This window comes from Aethalodelphis obliquidens, unplaced genomic scaffold (genome assembly GCF_003676395.1).
Source record: "Aethalodelphis obliquidens isolate GAN/ISIS:26980383/991018 unplaced genomic scaffold, ASM367639v1 scaffold2, whole genome shotgun sequence".
Lineage (NCBI taxonomy): Eukaryota > Metazoa > Chordata > Mammalia > Artiodactyla > Delphinidae > Aethalodelphis > Aethalodelphis obliquidens.
This window is the reverse complement of record NW_020837946.1, coordinates 14,025,029-14,047,573: the sequence shown is the minus strand read 5'-3', so window position 1 is coordinate 14,047,573 and position 22,545 is coordinate 14,025,029. Positions and strand designations below refer to the sequence as shown.

General features: G+C 42.0%; 1 long non-coding RNA gene across 1 annotated transcript in view; it reads left to right on the top strand.

Annotated features, from left to right (window-relative positions):
• LOC113627472 (uncharacterized) overlaps window positions 1-14,915 on the top strand; it is a 42,654-nt gene extending 27,739 nt beyond the window's left edge. The window contains exons 5-6 of the long non-coding RNA XR_003435562.1: window positions 4,048-4,101; window positions 14,718-14,915. This is a non-coding gene — a long non-coding RNA (uncharacterized LOC113627472). The remainder of the gene's footprint in view (window positions 1-4,047; window positions 4,102-14,717) is intronic.
• Window positions 14,916-22,545: the final 7,630 nt, after the last annotated feature.

The window sequence follows — 22,545 nt, the reverse complement described above, 5'->3', positions numbered from 1 at the left end:
CCAGCAGACAGACTCTGAGTTGGAGACTGGTCTGTAGAAAGTTCATTGGGGAGTGTCGCCAATATCAGTTCTCATGGGGATTGACAAAAGCAGTGTTGGTCAGAGGGAGAAGTTGGATTGTAATACAGTCACAAAGACCTCATCCTGTTTCATGGGGAGCTCAGAAACTGAGGTGGCCCTCCAGGGTCATCTTGCCTTGAGGCAAAGGGGGTGGTTCTTTATACCCTCCCAGAACTGTCCAGTCACTGGACATGAGCTGCCAGTGAGAAGAAGGCATGGTCTTGTGTGAGGTGGTTTTACCTAATAGAGGGCAACTTCTGGAGGACAACTCATCTGAAAGTATTGTGCTGTCAACACTCACAGCAACTGGAAGAAAGGTTTCCAGAATCTTGAGATGGAGGGTCTGCGAGGTGCGCTAAAATGTGCACTGCTGTTTACCCTTGACACTGCTTGGATCCAGTTTTTTTCATACAAGACATTCTGGGACCAACTGTCCCAGGATTATAAGAAAATGGATAGTGGGATGAACTATGGGACCCATCACTGTAGCTCATCTCAAAGCTGCAAACGATCTGCCCATTCGAGATTTCTCTCTCCCTCAGCTGTTACTTCTGCTGGTTCAGGTGGTTTACTTGGTGGGATGACCAAGAACCTTAACACTGAGAAGCCTGAACATTGGTCAATCTGCCCTTCTCAGGCTATGGCTGCTACGTTTAACCATTCAGTATCAAAACTGGGCAGGGGAGTACCAAGAGAGGCTCAGGTGGTTCACCTGGGTACCAAACATAATCTTCCCTCTCCCCACTGTGTAACAGGAGCCTCACCTCCTCTGAGTAACAGAATCCATCACTCCTGCCAGGGTGGACAACTTGCTGTATTACTTTCTTGTTTCTTGGCACTAGAAGACTGAAGTGACTGGGTGCAGCCCAGTAGCTTGCATTTTAATGGGACCCTTGCTTTGTCCCTTGGTGCAAATGTTTCTACCCTGGGAACTAGGACCCTTAAATCCATAGGAACTAGAGTTTTGAAGACCAAGAGCAAGTCGCCGGGCATGATGGTGGATGGGACCACTCCTACTTACTCCCATTGGTTATGGATACTTGTGTTCTACCTTCTGTGGGCCAACACCATGTAATGGTGACCGATTTAGAGTACATGCTGAATCCTGGGAGGTGGGGTGGGGAGGGAAGGCAGCACCCTTTCAGGGTATCATCTTCAAGACAGTGCCTTAATTGCACCTTCGAAATCCATCCTATTGCTCTATCAGGCCAGCAGCTTCTGAGTGGGACCAGTAGAGCCCATGGTCATGTGACCACTGCAACATCTCTTTGCTCTAAAGTGGGTTCTGGGCTACCCTGGTGGCACAGTCGTTAAGAATCTGCCTGCCGATGCAGGGGACACGGGTTCGAGCCCTGGTCCAGGAAGATCCCACATGCAGCGGAGCAACTAAGCCCATGTGCCACGACTACTGAGCCTGCGTTCTAGAGCCCACGAGCCACAACTACTGAAGCCCTTGCGCCACAACTACTGAAGCCCACACGCTTAGAGCCTGTGCTCCGCAACAAGAGAAGCCACTGCAATGAGAAGCCTGCACACCACAATGAAGAATAGCCCTGGCTCGCCGCAACTAGAGAAAACCCGCATGCAGCAGTGAAGACCCAATGCAGCCAAAAATTAAATAAATGAATAAATAAATTTATAAAAAATAAAATAAAATAAAGTGGGTTCTTTGGTTCAGTATGATGTTATGTAGGACCCACGTCATTGGATCAGATGCTCAGACAGCGTTGCTGGGTGAGGTCCTGTGGGAAGAAAGGGCAAACCCAGACCCCACAAAATATGTTTATATGTCTGTCAGAATCAATCTCTGTCCCTTCTATGGTGGAGGGTCCAATGTAGTTCTCATCAAGAGATGGTGTCACGTCACGGCATTTGTAACAAAGGCTTCAGTCAATCCCACAGGGAGCTTGGGAGAAGGATGGCCCCTTAGGGTTGTCTTAATTTAAGGCAAGAGGGCTGACACTTCATACTCAACCCCCCACCAACCAGTCATTGCATGCTGGCTGTCCCCAGAAAGGTAAAGAGTTTGGGTCAGACAGCTGCTTTCAGCTGATGCAGATTCCCAAAGAGCAATCCAGCTGAAAGCCTTCAGCCCCCAACCGTGCCAGCAGCTGGAGAAGGATCTGGCAGCAGAGCATCCACTAGGGCTCATTTGTCTTCCAGGAGTGAGACTATGTTTGCCACTGTTTTTCCTCCCTGGAGAAATGGATTGGCTCTGAATGGTCCTCATTCAGAGCAGTTAGCAGATTGTTGGTGGTTTTAGCAGGAATTATTTCAATGGATTGTTGGGAGGAGGAAGGAATCCAGACATTGAAGGAGTAACTGAAAAAAGGAGGCTGAGCTAATGAGTCTAAACATCTCTTGCAAGAAACTTTGTTGAGAAGAAGAGGGAATCTGTAGATTTGGAGAGAGTGAGTTAGAATGTCCTTCCTTCCCCAGTGAGTGCACTTCCAAAATAGATGGCTGGGATTATAAGGGAAGTTTGGAAGAATTTTTTCTCTGTGTGAAACTAATTAGTCCTCAGGAGAGCCGAATCTGTAGCCCCAGCTTCATGACTTCCATTCCAGCTGAATCAACTGGCTGGAGAGCAACTGGGCTTTGGGCAGGCTTCAGCAGTCAAATCCAAGATTATCTGGGAGGTCAAGCTATTGACTGAGTCAGACAGACAGGGTGGGTTCACATTCTTGTTATCTACAAAACTTTTATATCATAGTGTGTGAGGTCGGACACTAGGGAGTCTAGTGGGGTTTGAATGAAACTTTGAGGAAGTAATCCTACTTATGCCCAAATGGGAGAATAGATTTTTTTTTTTTTTAATGAACATAAGTGACTGGGATATTTTAATGGGACAAATTGGAAGAGGGTCGATGGATTCAGATGCAATCAGAAACTCCCATGTTATCAAGTGAGCAAGTCCAATGCAACTGTACTTTCTAGGCATCATTTTTGTTACACATCTGTTTAGTGCGTAAAATAAGGAAAACCAAGCTCATTATGTGATAAATATAACTGTTGGGCTGCACCCTGCAGGCCTGCAAGCCTTGCAGTTGCCCAGTCTCGAGACTGAAGAAAGAGCCTTGAGACAGTGACAGAGACACAAATGATTTAACAGATGGGGATCTTATACAGCTGAGGCAAGTCTGGGAGCAACACCCCACACTGTGTGCAGCAGACAGCGGGCAGGACACAGCAGAAGTCTTCGCTACCTGGGGGAGAAGGAGGCTACCATTTATAGGGGGAATTGACATCGGATTGGCTCATCAACTACCAGGGAAATCAGCAGCAGGGGCACGTCCCTCACAGCCCCTCAGGTTAATGACCACCACGAGGCCAGATGTTTCCCTTTAACAAACTAGCAGGTAGAGCTATTCTGGTCTAAGGGACAAGGGGCAAACATGTCCATGTGAGTAGGGTGCAGGTGAAGCAGGGACTGGTCGAGCAGGGATGTACAAAGAGCAAGAAAACAGCCATCTTGAGTAGCCTGAGCATACAGCAACTGATGAGAGCGGGTGGGATTCTCATCTGCTCATGAACTATGTGAATAACTTCCTAAGTCCTATATTTGATTATTTTTGCCCCTGCCAGGAAGATCTGCTCTCAGTCTAATCAGGAGGAAATCTAGCTTGTTTGAGCAGGGCTAGGAGTAGGAATCTGAGCAACCTCGGCCTCTTTCCTTCTGTTGTTTGTGGCAGATGGTTGGGGTGGGGGAGAGGATGGATAAGTGTGTGAGTCTCATTCTAGATAATAAGAGGAGACCCCTTCTTATGAATACGAGAAGCATTGTGTTGAGTTGAATGAAGAGTTGAACCAGGTATGTATGGGGATCAGGCATGGTTCATCCTTGGACATCATAAATATGTCCTTTATCAGAGAACAGTCTAGACTAGCCTCATGTTCAGCAACATTGAAAGCACCTCTGTATGCCTGGAATCTTCTTCTCATGCCCCTCCAAACTCTTCTCTTTGTTATCTCCTTTTCTTCCTTTAGATGTCTGAGCTCAAATGCCTCTTCTATCCAAAGATGGGAGCTATTATTTGGTAGGTAAGTTGATACCTCCCTGTTATTCTCTTTCATCCCCTTAAGTGTTTTTGTTTAGAGTTTATGTCCTAATTTTGTAATCATCTTATTTATCTGTTCATCTATTTCGACCACTTGAATGTAAGCTCTATGAGGGCAGTGACCAACTCTGCATTATTTCACAGTCAAATCCCAGTGCCTGGTACCTCATGATCAGCCAATAAACTTACATCGATTGAATAAATCATAATGAACAGGTTTGGCTTGAAAAGGATCCTAAGGCAAAGGCAGTGCTTCATTTTAGTGCCAAGGTATAGAGTCGGTCTTGGCTCTGCCATTAATCAGCTCCCTGACTTTGGATACAACTTTCAATCTCTCTGGGCCTTGTCTGTAAAATGAAAGGTTAGAAGAGGTTCATTCTGACTCCACAGTGATGTGACTAGAACTGAAACTGATTGGGTACATTTTGGAGTTTTATGAGTGTGTTAGTTTACACTGTAGCTTCACCTCAGGAGTTTCTCTTTCTAACTGATTTATATACCTTATTTTTCATAGAGCAGTAGTTGTTTTGACCCAAGGCATATCTACATCCAAAACTGAACAAGCCCTTATTGGAAAAAATGTCCATGTAATTAAATTCCAGTACTCACGATTTCTAAAACCACTTTACAGAGAGAATATGGTCAGTCAGTGTAGAAATTCCCACTACAAATTAAGTTAAGCAGTAGGGTCCATTCAAAATGGTTACAAGTAATATACAGGAAACTCAAAGCTTTTGTGGTCTGTTCAAAATATTTCAAATGCTTGAGGCAATGGCAGTATTTACTAAGGTATCAACAACTTGTTCTTTCATGTTAAAAACAAAGGTATCGAAAAGTTAAGAAATCCCTCTGACAGACTTGCTGGTGAGGACACAGGCATACAATTACCACTATATTTATACTTTGACCACAGAGAAGTGCTCATCAGGGTTCACGGAAACACATGACCCAGACGTGAGTTGCCAGTTGAGAATCAGGTTCAGGTTCCTTTGTCATTTTCATCAGTACCACAAGCAGGAGGAAATCATGTCTGGTTCTCTTGGTGTCTGTGGTATCAACAAGTCTTTTCTGGCATCGAGATGTTTTCTAGGACCCAGCTACTCATTTCATCACCATTAAAACTCTAGTGGGGGCTTCCAGAAGGAAAAAGTGAAAAGCAAGTCCCAACATCTGTAATGGTTAGTAGCATTATTTACATTTTCCTCAGTAAGTGGGAATCAAGCTTTTAGTTGACTTACTGGCATGAATGTACTCAGAGCACTGAACTGCTGAATTGGAGAGGTAGGTAACAGGGTGGAAGTGAGCTCAGCTGCAAGGACTCAAAAGACCACGTTAGCTGAGAATGGCTGTCTGGAAATGCGATTCGCTACACCAGCGGCCAGGCTACTATGTAAAGATTTCATCCACGTGAACATGGATGACTTAGTGCCTTTATTAATAGCGCACTATGATAGGGCCTTCAGTTTGGACTCACACCCAGAGAGAGATTCAATATATTTCTGCATTTGAAGAGGGATTAAAAAAACCTATAAACCAATAGGGCGTGTCCCGGAAGGAGCAGACTTTTTTAGAAACCTGAATTCCATTGATACTGGCTAAACAATTCTTTGAGCCAGTGGTTAAGGATGGATTTATTCAGACTTCAGATTCAAGTCTCCATAAGATCAAAGGAAAAAAATGTTCCAGCATGTAAGTAAATACATTTTAAACTCTGGTTAATCTGCTCCAGGCAAAAATATCTCCTTCCAGCCTTCCATTTAGAACTCATCAAGATTAAGAGGGTTTGGGGGCTTCCCTGGTGGCACAGTGGTGGAGAGTCCGCCTGCCAATGCAGGGGACAGGGGTTCGTGCCCCGGTCCGGGAGGATCTCACATGCCGCGGAGCGGCTGGGCCCGTGGGCCATGGCCGCTGAGCCTGTGCGTCCGGAGCCTGTGCTCCGCAACGGGAGAGGCCACAGCAGTGAGAGGCCCGCGTACCGCAAAAACAAAAACAAAACAAAACAAAAAAAAGAGGGCTTTGTCCTCCTCCTCTTTCCCCTTTGACTTGTGTTTTCGCACTTTGCTCACTCCCTTAACCCATAGACTTTTATGAAAATTTCTGCAGGTGCTAGACTATTTTCCTTGCTTCTTCTTGAATTTTAGTAGAGAAGAATCTATCTCCTCTCAGCCCCAGAACCTTCTAAAACTGTGAGCTTTAAAGATGCCCTGCCCTTCATATACATATTATAGGAAATATGTATATAGATAGGAAATACAGGATGTCCATTACGTAAAGAAACATAGATAATATTATGTTATTTCTTTATAAATTGAGGATCTCGTAGAGAACATTTTGCATATTTGCCTTTTTTCCCCCAGACTCTAAGGACACCCCATGGATTTTTTTTTTAACATCTTTATTGGAGTACAATTGCTTTACATTGTTATGTTAGTTTCTGCTGTATAACAAAGTGAATCAGCTATATGTATACATATATCCCCATATCCCCTCCCTCTTGCGTCTCCCTCCCACCCCTCTATGTGGTCACAAAACACGGAGCTGATCTCCCTGTGCTATGCAGCTGCTTCCCACTAGCTATCTATTTTACATTTGGTAGTGTATACATGTCCATGTCACTCTCTCACCTCGTCCCAGCTTACCTTTGCCCCTCCCCACGTCCTCAAGTCCATTCTCTATGTCTGTGCCTTTATTGCTGTCCTGTCCCTAGGTTCTTCAGAACCATTTTTATTTTTAGATTCCATACGTATGCATTAGCATACGGTATTTGTTATTCTCTTTCTGACATACGTCACTCTGTATGACAGTTTCTAGGTCCATCCATCTCACTACAAATAACTCAATTTCGTTCTTTTTATGGCTGAGTAATATTCCACTGTATATATGTGCCACATCTTCTTTATCCATTCATCTGTCGATTGACACTTAGGTTGTTTCCATGTCCTGGCTATTGTAAATAATGCTGCAATGAACATTGTGGTGCATGACTATTTTTGAATTACAGTTTTCTCAGTGTATATGCTCAGTAGTGAGATTGCTGGGTCATATGGTATTACTATTTTTAGATTTTTAAGGAATGTCCATAATGTTCTCCATAGTGGCTGTATCAATTTACAATCCCACCAACAGTGCAAGAGGGTTCCCTTTTATCCACATCCTCTCCAGCATTAATGCTTGTAGATTTCTTGATGATGGCCATTCTGACTGGTGTGAGGTGATACCTCATGGTAGTTTTGATTTGTATTTCTTTAATAATTAGTGATGTTGAGCATCCTTTCATGTGTTTGTTGGCAATCTGTCTATTTTCTTTGGAGAAATGTCTATTTAGGTCTTCTGCCCATTTGGGGATTGAGTTGTTGCTTTTTTGATACTGAGCTGCATGAGCTGCTTGTAAATTTTGGAAATTAATCCTTTTTCAGTTGCTTGGTTTGCAAATATTTTCTCCCATTCTGAGGGTTGTCTTTTCATCTTGTTTATGGTTTCCTTTGCTGTGCAAAAGCCTTTAAGTTTCATTAGGTCTATTTGTTTATTTTTGTTTTTATTTCCATTTCTCTAGGATGTGGGTCAAAAAGGATCTTGCTGTGGTTTATGTCATAGAGTGACATAACCTATGGAAAGGAAAACATAGCCTATGTTTTCTTTTAAGAGTTTTATAGTGTCTGGCCTTACAGTTAGGTCTTTAATCTATTTTAAATTTATTTTTGTGTATGGTGTTAGGGAGGGTTCTAATTTCATTCTTTTACATGTAGCTGTCCAGTTTCCCCAGCACCACTTATTGAAGAGGCTTTCTTTTCTTCACTGTATATTCTTGCCTCCTTTATCAAAAATAACGTGACCATATGTGTGTGGCTTTATCTCTGGGCTTTCTGTCCTGTTCCATTGATCTATACTTCTGTTTTTGTGCCAGCACCTTACTGTCTTTATTACTGTACCTTTGTAGTGTAGTCTGAAGTCAGGGAGCCTGATTCCTCCAACTCCGTTTTTCTTTCTCAAGATTGCTTTGGCTATTCGGGGTCTTTTGTGTCTCCATACAAATTTTAAGATTTTTTGTTCTAGTTCTGTGAAAAAAGCCAGTGGTAGGTTGATAGGGATTGCATTGAATCTGTAGATTGCTTTGGGTAGCATAGTCATTTTCACAATATTGATTCTTCCAATCCAAGAACATGGTATATCTCTCCATCTGTTTGTATCATCTTTAATTTCTTTCATCAGTGTCTTATAGTTTTCTGTATACAGGTCTTTTGTCTCCTTAGTTAGGTTTATTCCTAGGTATTTTATTCTTTCTGTTGCAGTGGTAAATGGGAGTGTTTCCTTAATTTCTCTTTCAGAGAATTTCTCTTTCATCATTAGTGTATATGAAGGCAAGAGATTTCTGTGCATTAACTTTGTATCCTGCTACTTTACCAAATTCATTGATTAGCTCTAGTAGTTTTCTGGTGGCATCTTTAGGATTCTCTATGTATAGTATCGTGTCATCTGCAAACAGTGACAGCTTTACTTCTTCTTTTCCAATTTGGATTCCTTTATTTCTTTTTCTTCCCTGATTGCTGTGGCTAAAAATTCCAAAACTATGTTGAATAATAGTGGTGAGAGTGGGCAACCTTTTCTTGTTCCTGATCTTAGTGGAAATGGTTTCAATTTTTCACCATTGAGAATGATGCTGGCTGTGGGTTTGTCATATATGGCCTTTATTATGTTGAGGTAAGTTCTCTCTCTACCTACTTCTGGAGGGCTTTTATCATAAATGGGTGTTGAATTTTGTCAAAAGCTTTTTCTGCATATATTAAGATGATCATATGGTTTTTCTCCTTCAGTTTGTTAATATGGTTTATCACATTGATTGATTTGTGTATATTGAAGAATCCTTGCATTCCTGGGATAAACCCCACTTGATCATGGCGCATGATCCTTTTAATGGGCTGTTGGATTCTGTTTGCTAGTATTTTGTTGAGGATTTTTGCAACTATGTTCATCAGTGATATTGGCCTGTAGTTTTCTTTCTTTGTGACATCTTTGTCTTGTTTTGGTATCAGGGTTATGGTGGCCTCATAGGATGAGTTTGGGAGTGTTCCTCCCTCTGCTATATTTTGGAAGAGTATGAGAAGGATAGGTGTTAGCTCTTCTCTAAATGTTTGATAGATTTCACCTGTGAAGCCATCTGGTCCTGGGCTTTTGTTTGTTGGAAGATTTTTAATCACAGTTTCCATTTCAGTGCTTGTGATTCGTCTGTTTATATTTTCTATTTCTTCCTGATTCAGTCTTGGCAGGTTGTGTTTTTCTAAGTGTTTGTTGACTTCTTCCAGGTTGTCCAGTTTTTTGAAATATAGTTGCTTGTAGTAATCTCTCATGATCCTTTGTATTTCTGCAGTGCAGTTGTTACTTCTCCTTTTTCATTTCTAATTTTATTGATGTGAGTCTTCTCCCTTCTTTTCTTGATGAGTCTGGCTAATGGTTTATCAATTTTGTTTATCTTCTAAAAGAACCAGCCTTTAGTTTTATTGATCTTTGCTATCGTTTCCTTCATTTCATTTTCATTTATTTCTGATCTGATCTTTATGATTTCTTCCCTCTGCTAACTTTGGTTTTTTTGTTCTTCTTTCTCTTATTGCTTTAGGTGTAAGGTTGGGTTGTTTATTTGAGATGTTTCTTGTTTCTGAGGTAGGATTGTATTGCTCTAAACTTCCCTCTTAGAACTGCTTTTGCTGCATCCCAGAGGTTTGGGGTCATCGTGTTTTCATTGTCATTTGTTTCTAGGTATTTTTTGCTTTCCTCTTTGACTTCTTCAGTGATCTCTTGGTGATTTCGTAGCGTATTGTTTAGGTGCTCCTATGTTGGGTGCGTAAATTTTTACAATTGCTATATCTTCTTCTTAGATTTATCCCTGGATCATTATGTAGTGTCCTTCTTTGTCTCTTGTAATAGTCTTTACTTTAAAGTCTATTTTGTCTGATATGAGTATTGCTACTCCAGCTTCTTTTTTATTTTGATTTGTATGAAATATCTTTTTCCATTCCCTCACTTTCAGTCTGTATGTGTCCCTAGGTCTGAAGTGGGTCTCTTGTAGACAGCATATATATGGGTCCTGTTTTTGTATCCATTCAGCCAGTCTATGTCTTTTGGTTGGAGCATTTAATAATCCATTTACATTTAAGGTAATTTTCGATATGTATGCTCCTATTACCATTTTCTTAATTATTTTGCATTTGTTATTGTAAGTCTTTTCCTTCTCCTGTGTTTCCTGCCTAGAGAAGTTCCTTTAGCATTTGTTGTAAAGCTGGTTTGGTGGTGCTGAATTCTCTTAGCTTTTGCTTGTCTGTAAAGGTTTTAATTTCTCCATCATATCTGAGTGAGATCCTTGCTGGGTAGAGTAATCTTGGTTGTAGGTTTTTCCCTTTCGTCACTTCAAATATGTCCTGCCACTCCCTTCTGGCTTGCAGACTTTCTGCTGAAAGATCAGCTGTTAACCTTTTGGGGATTCCCTTATTTTTTATTTGTTGCTTTTCCCTTGCTGCTGTCAATATTTTTCTTTGTTTCTAATTTTTGATAGTTTGATTAATATGTGTTTTGGCGTGTTTCTCCTTGGATTTTTCCTGTACGGGACTCTCTGTGCTTCCTGGACTTGATTGACTATTTCCTTTCCCATATTAGGGAAGTTTTCAACTATAATCTCTTCAAATATTTCTCAGTCCCTTTTTTTTCCTCTTCTTCTTCTGGGACCCCTATAATTCAAATGTTGGTACGTTTAATGTTGTCCCTGAGGTCTCTGAGACTGTCCTCAATTCTTTTCATTCTTTTTTCTTTATTCTGGTCTGTGGTAGTTATTTCCACTATTTTATCTTCCAGGTCACTTATCCGTCCTTCTGCCTCAGTTATTCTGCTATTGATTCCTTGTGGAGAATTTTTAATTTCATTTGTTGTGTTGTTCATCCTTGTTTGTTTGCTCTTTAGTTCTTCTAGGTCCTTATTAAATGTTTCTTGTATTTTCTCCATTCTATTTCCAAGATTTTGGATCATCTTTACTATCATTACTCTGAATTCTTTTTCAGGTAGACTGCCTATTTCCTCTTCATTTGTTTGGTCTGGTGGTTTTCTACCTTGCTCCTTCTGCTGCATATTTCTCTGTTTTCTCATTTTGCTTAACTTACTGTGTTTGGGGTCTCCTTTTTTCAGGCTGCAGGTTGGTAGTTCCCGTTATTTTTGGTGTCTGTCCCCAGTGGGTAAGGTTGTTTCAGTGGGCTGTGTAGGCTTCCTGTTGGAGGGCACTGGTGCCTGTGTTCTGGTGGATGAGGCTGGATCTTGTCTTTTTGGTGGACAGGACTGTGTCCGGTGGTGTGTTTTGGGGTGTTTGTGAACTTATTATGATTTTAGGCAGCCTCTCTACTAATGGGTGGGGTTGTGTTCCTGTCTTGCTAGTTACTTGGCATGGGGTGTCCAGCTCTGGGGCTTGCTGGTCATTGTGTGGAGCTGGGTCTTAGCTTTGAGACGGAGATCTCTGGAAGAGCTCTCGCCAATTGATATTATGTGGGGCCGGGAGGTCTCTGGTGGTCCAATGTCCTGACCTCGTCTTTCCCACCTTAGAGCCTCAGGCCTAACACACGGACACAGCACCAAGACCCTGTCAGCCACACAGCTCTAGTGTTGGAGGGTCTCCTGCAGAGGTGGGGTTTTCTGTGGCTCACCACGGGGACAAGGACACTGGCAGCAGAAATTCTGGGAAGTACTTCTTGGCCTGAGCTCCCCCCAGAGCCCACCGTTAGCCCCAAGAAAGAGCCTGTAGCCTCCAGTTCTGGATTGCCTCAGGCCAAACAACCCAAAATTTATATTTTTAAAGTTTATCATAAATTTATCTCAATGTTGCTATAACCTATAAAGCTCCAGTAACAGTTGCAATGAGCAGAAAGAGCTTTTCCAAAATAAAAAATTGCCAGGAGTGACTAATGCTGCTTTCAGTTATGTCGATTGGCGTATACATTTTGTTGACCTCCTGGGAATGATGCCGTTTTCCAAGCTTGTGGTCTGGCTCTAAAGCCAGCGGCACTGTTAACTGCTGGAGGAGGATGTAGAGGAGCTTGGAGATGGGAAAGCTGTGATCAGAAGCCTGCTCAGGGAGGCTTTCAATTCAATGCTAACCCAGCCCTCAACTTTTCCACTTCTCAAAGGGCAAGGGAGACTCATCTTAGGAGCAATTCAGAGTCGGAATCAAGGACACCTCATGTATTGCCTACCTTCCCCAGCCTCCATGGCTGAAATCTATAGATAAGAGTTTGAGGCTTAATTTGTATTAAAAAGTTCTCACGTTAAGCTGTTCTTAGTCACCCAATACAGTGAAGGAGTTTAGTTACTCCTTCCTAAGAGCAAGTTTTGCTGGTGCAGAGAGTGGAGATTATATACTGAAATGGGAAATGGGAGATGGGAGGAATCATACACAATGGATAAGGCAGAGCCTCCAGTCCCCTCCCTGTTCTCCATCTCATCACCTTCTCAATTTCTGCCAGAAAGAAATGATTGGTGCCTTCTAGGTTAACCTCCCCCTACTTTTCTCAGCCTGGACAACAACCAAGAAGTCCTAAGTTACTTCTTTCTTCTGGTTTACTTTATTCAGTTATTTTTCTACAATGTGCCAGGCATTGTGCTAGTTGCTGGATGGGTGTTAGCAAATAAAGCATGCCCCTGCCTTCATGGGTCTTACAATCTAGGACCAACAGGAAACAGGCAAATAAATAAAACTGTAATCAGGTGTGATTAGCTCCATGAGGGAAGCAAATGAAGCTCTGTGATAGAGAATAACTGATGAGTGATCTATTATTATACATCAGACAGGATAGCTTCTTTGTGGAGGTGAAAAGGAAAGGGAGAAGGGAGATGGATGTTCCAGGCAGGGAAATAGGAAGTGTGAAACCCATGACTCAGAGGGCAAGTTGGAACTTTAAGAAGAATGTTAAACCATGAATCATTGACACTATCTAAAATCTTCAGCACATGTTTTCAGGCATTGAGTGTTCACTCTCAAGTGATTTATAGTTCTCATACCAGTTGACTATTTCCTGGGCTGGGGGACATTGGAGTAGGACAGGAGGATAGTGTTTTTAAAATATTTTCTTTAACCTTATTTTAAGCAATCAAAAACTAGAGGGTGGGGGGATAAAGGAAATTCCTGAAGTCTAAATGAAACATAATTTTTCAATATCTAAAAAATGCTTTCTTTCAATTCTAGGCACTTTGTCTCACTAAACTTCTTTTCATTCTTATCATATTTTTGAGTGTCTGGGTCTCAAGTCTCCTATCAGCAGGCATCTCAGAGTGGGGGATAGTTCGGGAAGAGGTTTTACAAATGTAAATCCTATAGGTTATTACATAGCTATAGGATATCCCAACTGCTAGGAGTCCTTAGCAGTGTCTTGTGTAGGAAGAGGAGGCTAGCTGAGCTCCCTTCAGCTCTCCAGTGCTATGGTTTTCAGGAAGTGAGTGTCTTTTGTACTAGCCATCCTTGGGTGCCTGCCAGCCTCTCTTCTTTTGGAAAACTGTCCCTCCAACCATGGTGGTAGGACATCAGCTCTGTTTGCTTTGACTTTAGTGTGGGCACATGACCTAAGATTGGCCAATCTGAGTAGCTTTTTACTCCGGTCATGGTGATTGGTTCAGCTATGAGCACATGACTCAACCAAGTCCCACCAGAGCATTTCCATGAGGTTTGATACTGGGAAAACTGGAAGAGAGTCTCTTTCTTCTTCCAGAATCAGGAGATAGAAGGACAAACTGTGCTTGGGGCTATGAACAGATGTCTTGCTGTCCGATGGAGAAAGAACCTGAGATTAAAACCCAGCAGAGGGCTTCCCTGGTGGCACAGTGGTTGGGAGTCCGCCTGCCAATGCAGGGGACGCGGGTTCGTGCCCCGGTCCGGGAGAATCCCACGTGCCGCGGAGCGGCTGGGCCCGTGAACCATGGCCGCTGGGCCTGCGCGTCCAGAGCCTGTGCTCCACAGCTGGAGAGGCCACAGCAGTGAGAGGCCCGCATACCGCAATAATAATAATAATAATAATAAAACCCAGCAGAGATGAGTGGAGAGATGAAGAGGGAGAGAGTTCAGGTGTGACAAACTGAGTCCCAGACCTCACTATACTTGAAGCAAGATGCACATCTCAGACTTCCCAGCCAACACATTGTGTTTTTGGCTGAAGTGCTAGTTTGAGTTGGATTTCCATCTCCTGCAGCCAAAATATAGGGATTAATAGGACTTCCGAAATTTGTTTTTTTCATTTTCAAATGAAACCCTGATAGAAAAATTAGGTGTACATTCATGCGTGTGTTCCATCCACCACCAAACATGGGCAATCCCTCATGTAGGAGAGTTAGGTAGCTTTCCTGGACTCATTCAAAGTTGTAACAGAAGACTTTTAACTCTTCAAGTACAGATTATCATCCAGTAGAAAAATCAAAGCATGTGTTTGCATCTGTTATAAGAACAAACAGTGCTAAGAATGAGTTGCATAATGGGAATTAATTTCCCTTTTGAATGTACTTTATTACAACCTTATTACCTAATTGGACATTAGGCAAAAGCTCTGTTCTCATCCATAACCAGAAACCAATTTTTTTTCTTAGGTTGGGAAACAAGCAGAAATAGTTGTTTCTATTTCTTGGATTTAGAAAGAAGAGTCATAAATTGGAGAGGTTGGTGGCCTGTATTTGTGATTTGCACAAACTGCTTCTACTTCTTCCTGAACCATCAAAAGACAAATCAATGTTGAAAATAGTGTGGTTGTTGCCAGGCCACTTAAAACAATCCTGAAGATGAGTCATTAGATCACTTATGCCACTGCCTGAGCCATCTGAATTGTTGAGCCCTGGAGAGATGTAGCAATTTCACTGGAAGATGTTCAATAGTGTTGGCTAATAGATCCACTGAGGGTTCTTAACAACTCCTAGTGTGCTAGGCACACCCATGCAGAGCTGGCTTGGTCATCCTGACTCATGGATTCATATTTCAAGTTTACTCAGTTAATTGACAGATTGTTTGACTCCAAGAACCAGACACTAAATTGCATTGAGTTATGGCACATTTGGCATTTCCTAAGTTGTGCCATAAAAACACCAGAAAGAACATGTTTGAAATTTTCCCTCAGTAGAATATTTATTTTTTAATTTAACATTTTAAACAAAATCTAAGCAGGCCCAATAAATCCCAGGACAAAGTGAAAAATGTACCCAGGAGCTTGAGTTCTTGTGGCAGAGCAAACACTAAACCAATAGATCAGTCTTTCCCACGTGGGAAACTTGATCTCAAGTTGGTGGGTGTTCTACAGAGCAAGGGTTCCTTGGTCAAACATACTGGACAAACTGTCTCATAAATATAAGCAACTAATTTTTTTTTTTACTGTAGGACCTGTGTTGTTAGTATGTTCCAAGAAAAGTTACAGTACATGTTATTTCCTAAATTTATTTGTCTAGCAAAATCTATGCACAGAACATCTGTTCACCAGTATTGCAAGGCACATCATTTTAAAAAGGCCAGTGCAGGCTAGTGGGCAGAATTTGTTACAAATACTTAATACTTCAGCATCATCCCTGTGACTAAGCCACCCCCCAAAATTATAAGACCTTTATGAGACCTTGAGCAAGTCTCAAAACGCCTGTGAGTCACTCTTTCTTCATCTGGAAAGTGAATAGTTTAACTTCTCTTCCAGCTCGAATAGTTTCTGATTTGCCCCAGAACTTTATGATGTTGTATTTGGTCATTTTCACTAAATGACTAAAGGGGATGAAAAAAAGGAAAGCTATTCTATAAAACAGAGTTCTGGGACTTCCCAGACCCACCTGACTTTGCAGAAATACAGTTAGGATTCCGAGGTTAAACAGGTTTTATTTTCCCAGAGACCCACTGCGCAGTTCCTTAAGTGGCATTTCAAACCTTTGAGTGTTAAGAACACCCAAAATGTCTGCTGATGCCTGCTTCAACAGTCCAAGATTTTTTATGGAATTATCACTAGAACTCTTACTCATTTGAGTAAGGAAAATGAGAGAGGCTAAAAGACTTTATTATTCAGTTTCTTAAATGTGATAGAAGTAGGTCTGAAGTTAGGACCCCTCCAGTGTTTCCAGTTTACCCATGTGTTGGGTTTTCTTTCTTCAGTACAGTGAACAGGGACGGAAAAGGAGGTCATAGGCCCATCTCCTCTCCCTCTGAGTCTTCACTTCCTGCGGTTTAGTGGATAAAAATGAAAAGGAGAGTGGTAGGAACCATGTTGATTTGGGGAACACTTGATCACTTAAAAGCAAAAAAAAAAAAAAAAAAAAAGTTTTTATACTTTTTTATACTATGTCTTTCAAACAAAACTTACTGGGGAGATGGGGAGCTGCATTAGTTACATGAGATATCAATGTGCAGCCCCTGTCTTGACCTTAAACTGAGAGGCAAGATTTAAGTAATAGCAGCTAGAATGATCCTAGAAAATAGTGGCATTCGTCTATCTAGGAGGACTAGGGAACAGAGCAAATGAGCCTATCAACATCATTATTTATGATTCATGGTTACAATCCATGAGCTTTATCTTACCAACAACATGCAGACTTGCCATTTCCGTGAAATTGGCAGAGGGGGAAATGTATTTAGCATCTAAACTTGACTGATCATTATTGATTCTCTTAATGATTCAGAAGACACTAGAAGAGCCTGGCGATGCTTTGAGCAGCAGTCTTATTGTATCAGGGAAACTCAAAGGGGGACACAAGGAGGGATTTCTCATTTGATAGTACAAGTGCTCACAGGGAATTTGCTATGATTAGATTAGACCCTTAGAATTTGTTGGCCGAATCAAAACACCACAACTCAAAAATAACTGAAAAAAGTGACTGAAAGGTTGAAAAGGAGTAATAAAAGTGACTGAAAAGTTGTAAAGGGGTAATAACATGGAAGAGGAGGAGATGGGCTATCTAGTTTGTAAGAATTTCCAAGCACAAAAACAGAAATATAGAACAATGGAACAGTGTAGAAAGCCCAGAGATAAACTCACACACATATGGTCACCTTATCTTTGATAAAGGATCTTATCTTTGATAAAGAAGGCAAGAATATACAATGGAGAAAAGACAGTGTCTTCAATAGGTGTTGCTGGGAAAACTGGACAGCTACATATAAAAGAATGAAATTAGAACACTCCCTAACACCATACACAAAAATAAACTCAAAATGGATTAAAGACCTAAATGTAAGACCAGACACTATAAAACTCTTAGAGGAAAACATAGGTAGAACACTCTATGACATAAATCACAGCAAGATCCTTTTTGCTCCACCTCCTAGAGAAATGGAAATAAAAACAAAAATAAACAAATGGGACCTAATGAAACTTCAAAGCTTTTGCACAACAAAGGAAACCATAAACAAGATGAAAAGACAACCCTCAGAATGGGAGAAAATATTTGCAAATGAAGCAACTGACAAAGGATTAATCTCCAAAATTTACAAGAAGCTCATGCAGCTCAATATGAAAGAAACAAACAACCCAATCCCAAAATGGGCAGAAGACCTAAATAGACATTTCTCCAAAGAAGACATACAGACTGCCAACAAACACATGAAAGGATGCTCAACATCACTAATCATTAGAGAAATGCAAATCAAAACTACAGTGGGGTATCACCTCACACCGGTCAGAATGGCCATCATCAAAAAATCTACGAACAATAAATGCTGGAGAAGGTGTGGATAAAAGGAAACTCTCTTGCACTGTTGGTGGGAAGGTAAATTGATACAGCCACTATGGAGAACAGTATGGAGGTTCCTTAAAAACCTAGAACTACCATATGACCCAGCAATCCCACTACTGGGCATATACCCTGAGAAAACCATAATTCAAAAAGAGTCATGTACCACAAGGTTCATTGCAGCTCTATTTACAATAGCCAGGACATGGAAGCAACCTAAGTGTCCATCGATAGATGAATGGATAAAGAAGATGTGGCACATATATACAATGGAATATGAAGAAAAAGTAGTGCAGGGTTGGTGGTCACATGTTGTTGGTTGGTATCTTCTTCAGTTTGTGCTGCCATATGAAATACCATAGGATGAGTGGCTTAAACAACAGAAATTGATTTCTCAGAGTTCTAGAGGTTGGAAGTCCAAGGTCAGGGCACTGGCTGATTCAGTTCCCAGTGAGGGCTCTCCTCCTGGCTGGCAGATAGCCACCTTCTCAATGTGTTCTCACATGCAGAGAAAGAGAGAGTGCTTATAAGGACACAAATCAGTCTCATCCTTATGACCTCATTTAACATTATATCCTTAGGGGTTTCCCTGGTGGCGCAGTGGTTGAGAGTCCGCCTGCCGATGCAGGGGACGCAGGTTTGTGCCCCGGTCCGGGAAGATCCCACATGCCGCGGAGCGGCTGGGCCCGTGAGCCATGGCCGCTGAGCCTGCGCGTCCGGAGCCTGTGCTCCGCAACGCGAGAGGCCACAACAGTGAGAGGCCCGCATACAGCAAAAAACAAAACAAAACAAAACATCATATCCTTTTCCAGATATAGTCATATTTGGGGTTAGGGGTTCAACATATGAATATGGATGGGACACAATTCAGTCATAGTGGTGGGATGATGGAGGTTGCTATTTTGTGTGGGATGGTAGTGACAACCTTCCCTGACATTTGATCTGAGAGATAAAAGTGAGGGAAGGAAACTTGTGGATAACTGGAGAACGCTTTCCAGACAGACAAAGAGCAAAGGCAAAGTCTCTAAGATAAGAATGTGCTTAAGGAGTCTGAGAAACAGCTGGGATACCAGTGTGTCTGGAGTGCAATGAGCCAAGGAGACAGTAAAAGAAGTCAGATGCAGAAGAGGCTCAAGGGTTGGAGCAGGTCGTGTATCACTTTGTAAACGACTGTAAGACCCTGAGTGGTGGAGTGGCATGATCTGACTTAAGTTTTTGGAAGATCCCTGTGGTGGTGGTGGTGCTGTGTGTACTTCTCTCTTGCTTCCTGCGGGAGTGAGTCTCCAAAGATGTCTCACAAAAATCCTTCCCCAACGTGTACACATACATCTCTTCTCATATCAAGAAGTAGAGCCTATTTCCTCTCCTCTTGACTCTGAGCTCTTCTTATGATTGGCTCTGACAAGAATGCAGGGGATGTGACATCACTGGACTGCTGCCCCCAGACCTAAACAAGATGGATCATTTCTGCTTCCAGCCCCTCGAAACTCAGCAGCCATGCTATGAGGAGCCCAACGCACATGGAGACATTACAAGGAGGAAAACCATGAGGCTGTGCTCTACAGCCCCAACTGAGCTCCCAGACAGCAGTTGGCATGGAGACGCGTCAGCACCATCTTGGACTTTCCAGCCCAGCCAAGTCCCTAGATGTCTGCAACCCTAGCCAGTATCATACGTAGCTGAAGAGACACCCACCAGAGCCAGTCAATCCACAGAATCATGAGACAATAATACAATAACTGTTGTTTTAAGCCGCAAGTTTTAGAGAGATTTGTTATGCAGCTAAAGATAACCAGAATATTCCCTCTTTCATTTTTTCCCCCTTCCTTCCTTCCTTCCTTCCCTCCCTTCTCTTTCTTCTTCCTTCCTTCCTTTCCTACTAACTTTTATTCTTTCTCTTTCTTTCCTCTTCTCTGCCATACAACATCACTGTTTATTCTGTCCTCCTATATTGAGCCCATGTAGAAGGAATACAGGCTAGATTCTTATGTCTAAGGAAATATTTAATAAGTGAAGGAAATATCTAATTAGACCATGAAAGAGATACCTACGTACATATCAGAGAATAGAAGGAAAAAAATTTGAGAAAAATATAAACATTTAAATAATGTATTTGTTTCTTTTTTTTAAAAAAACTTGAGATATAATTGACATATAACAGCACCCATTTATTAGCCCACAGTGCTATATAGGTCAGAAGGCACGGTGTGGCTGGGGTTTCTGCTAAGAGTCTCAGGGCTGAAATCGATGCATCAGTCAGGTTGAGCTCTAATCTGTGGGCTCCAGGGAAGAATCCGTTTCCAAGCTCATTCAGATTATTGGCAGAATTCAGGTCCTTACAGTTGTGGGACTGAGGTCCCCATTTCTCTGCTGGGCTTTTTCAGCCAAAGGCTTCTAACAGTTCCTACAAGCTGCCCACATTCCTTGCCTCATGATCTCCGCCATCTGCCATCAGCAAGGGTGCATGGAATCCTTTTCCAGTTTCCAACCTCTTACTTTCTCTTCTGTGATGAGCTGGAGAAACTCTCTGCTTTCAAAGGGCTCATGTGATTAGGTCAAGCCCACTCAGATAATCTCCCTACCTTAAGGTCAACTATGCCATATAATGTAATCTAATCATGAAGGTAAAATCCATCGTATTCACAGTCCCAGTAACTAGGCAAAGGGTGCACACAGGGCTTGGTGGAAAGGACCTTGGGGACTGTCTTAGAATTGTGGTGGGCAGTACCACAACTTTGTAAGTATTAGAGTTTTGAAAGACTTTGCTCTTTGTGATGCAGGAAGGCTAGACAATTAAGCAGTCTACTTGGACTATACTTGAGAACTACTTGACTGCAAGTTGATATGTACAGAGACTTGTTTTTTGACTGAAGGAGGAAAGAGGAGAGCTTTTGTTTTCATTTGTCTTTGTCAGTGGGTGTCCAAGAGTGGAGGAAGAGACTAAAAGAACAATTCAGCTTGTGCTTCCCATCACCACCACTCTGAATTGACTGTGAATCCTGGTCATAGCTCCACATCCGGGAGATAAGTTTGAGTGGCTTTTTAAAAATCTTCTTTTTAAATAAAACTTTTATTTTTAAGGACTTATCAATGACATTTTATAATCCCAGCTAAGAATAGGAATTGTGAAATTAATTTCTATTTTACCACCTTTTACTCCTGGAAATATTTTTATCAGTTTCCTTCCTAGAAGTTGCAATGAAATGTTCACCAGCTTATTTTGCTTTATTGCTGATAAATTGCATCCCAAGAAACACATTTCTTTGTCTTGTTCATCCAGTTGTTTAAAGGCATCCTGATGACATTACTGAGCTGCAGACGGCTGCTTCCCATGTACCAGGGACCTTTCTGAAGACTTCAGTTAGTTTCTTTACTTTAAAGAACGTCCAGACATCAACAGAGGATAATTACTCCAGTGTAGTCTTTCCAGTAGTAGACATATTACCTAAAAGTAGACAAGAATAATTTTTGCATTAGTGATATCTAAGGATCCCAGTGTTAATGGTGTGTTTATGTCAAACTTGCTTCTTGGTCATTCTTTCTAAGAACAGCTTCACTGAACATCGCCTACCCCCTGTCTTTATTATTGGGAGAAGCACTGCCATGGGCTCTTGTTGAAAAGAAAATTGTGTCATTGGGTAGAAGACTAAGGATGGAGGTGTAGTCCTGCCAAATCCAGGCAAAATTCATATTGTAAAACACATTGGCTTTCTCTTTGTTTCTCAAAGTAGTTAAGCTTACTCCCACCACAGAGTCTTGGCACATGCTCCTTCCTTTGCCTGAAATCATCTTTTCTCATATCTCCAAAGGGCTCAGTGATTTCCATTATTCTGGTGGGTATTTGGGTACCACCTTCTCAAAGAGACTGTCCTTGACCTTCATATCTAAAGTGATTCCCTGTCGCTGTTTATCATGTTGCCTTATTTCATTTTCTTCATAGCACTTATAACCATCCAAAATCATTGTTATATGTTTCCTTTGTAACCTGTCGTTGAGTGAGACCTTTTCTATTATTTTTAAATAGCTGACTAAGGTTCGAAGCTGAGGACAAATCATTTGTTATATACCCCTGAACTCTAAAAATTGCCATAAAAAATCAGGGCCGGTCCCTCCCCTGGGTCTAACCAAATAGCTGCAGATATGGCCCTGTTACCCTCAGGAGATGGTGGGAGGAGGTTCTGGAAAAGGAAGGGAAGGGGGAGAGAGACAGATAGAGAGTCAGGGACCACTGGTCTTGTGTTAATGATGGGAGGTTACTTCGTCCACCCCCACCACCATCCTGCCTGAACAAGTGAACCTGGAATCTCCAAGAGACTTATTTATAGAGTTGGGGGTTTTAACTGAGGGGAGACTGGCTCTCTGGAGAGATGACTGACAGAGCTGCAGAGTGGTTCACCCTAGTGCAGCTGTCTGAGTGGAGTGGAGTGTGGTGAGGGAGATACCGTACACATTTAATAAGTGTTCTGGGGAGCCTGGGGTCATCAAAAAACATGGAGAGTATTAACTACTTCTCACTTGAAATTATATGAAGGTAGGATGCTTAATGGAGCAGATTGGGCCCAAGGGGTGAGTTTGGGCTGTGGTCTGGTGTACCTGGGAGAAGTCGTATTTCCCATGGCTCTTAAAGGGCCCAGAAGAGGATCGCGGGTTCTTGTTGCTCCAGGTCAAGGAGCACAGAGGTTGGAGGAAAGAACAGAGTTTCATTCCTGACCAGGTGACAAGGGAG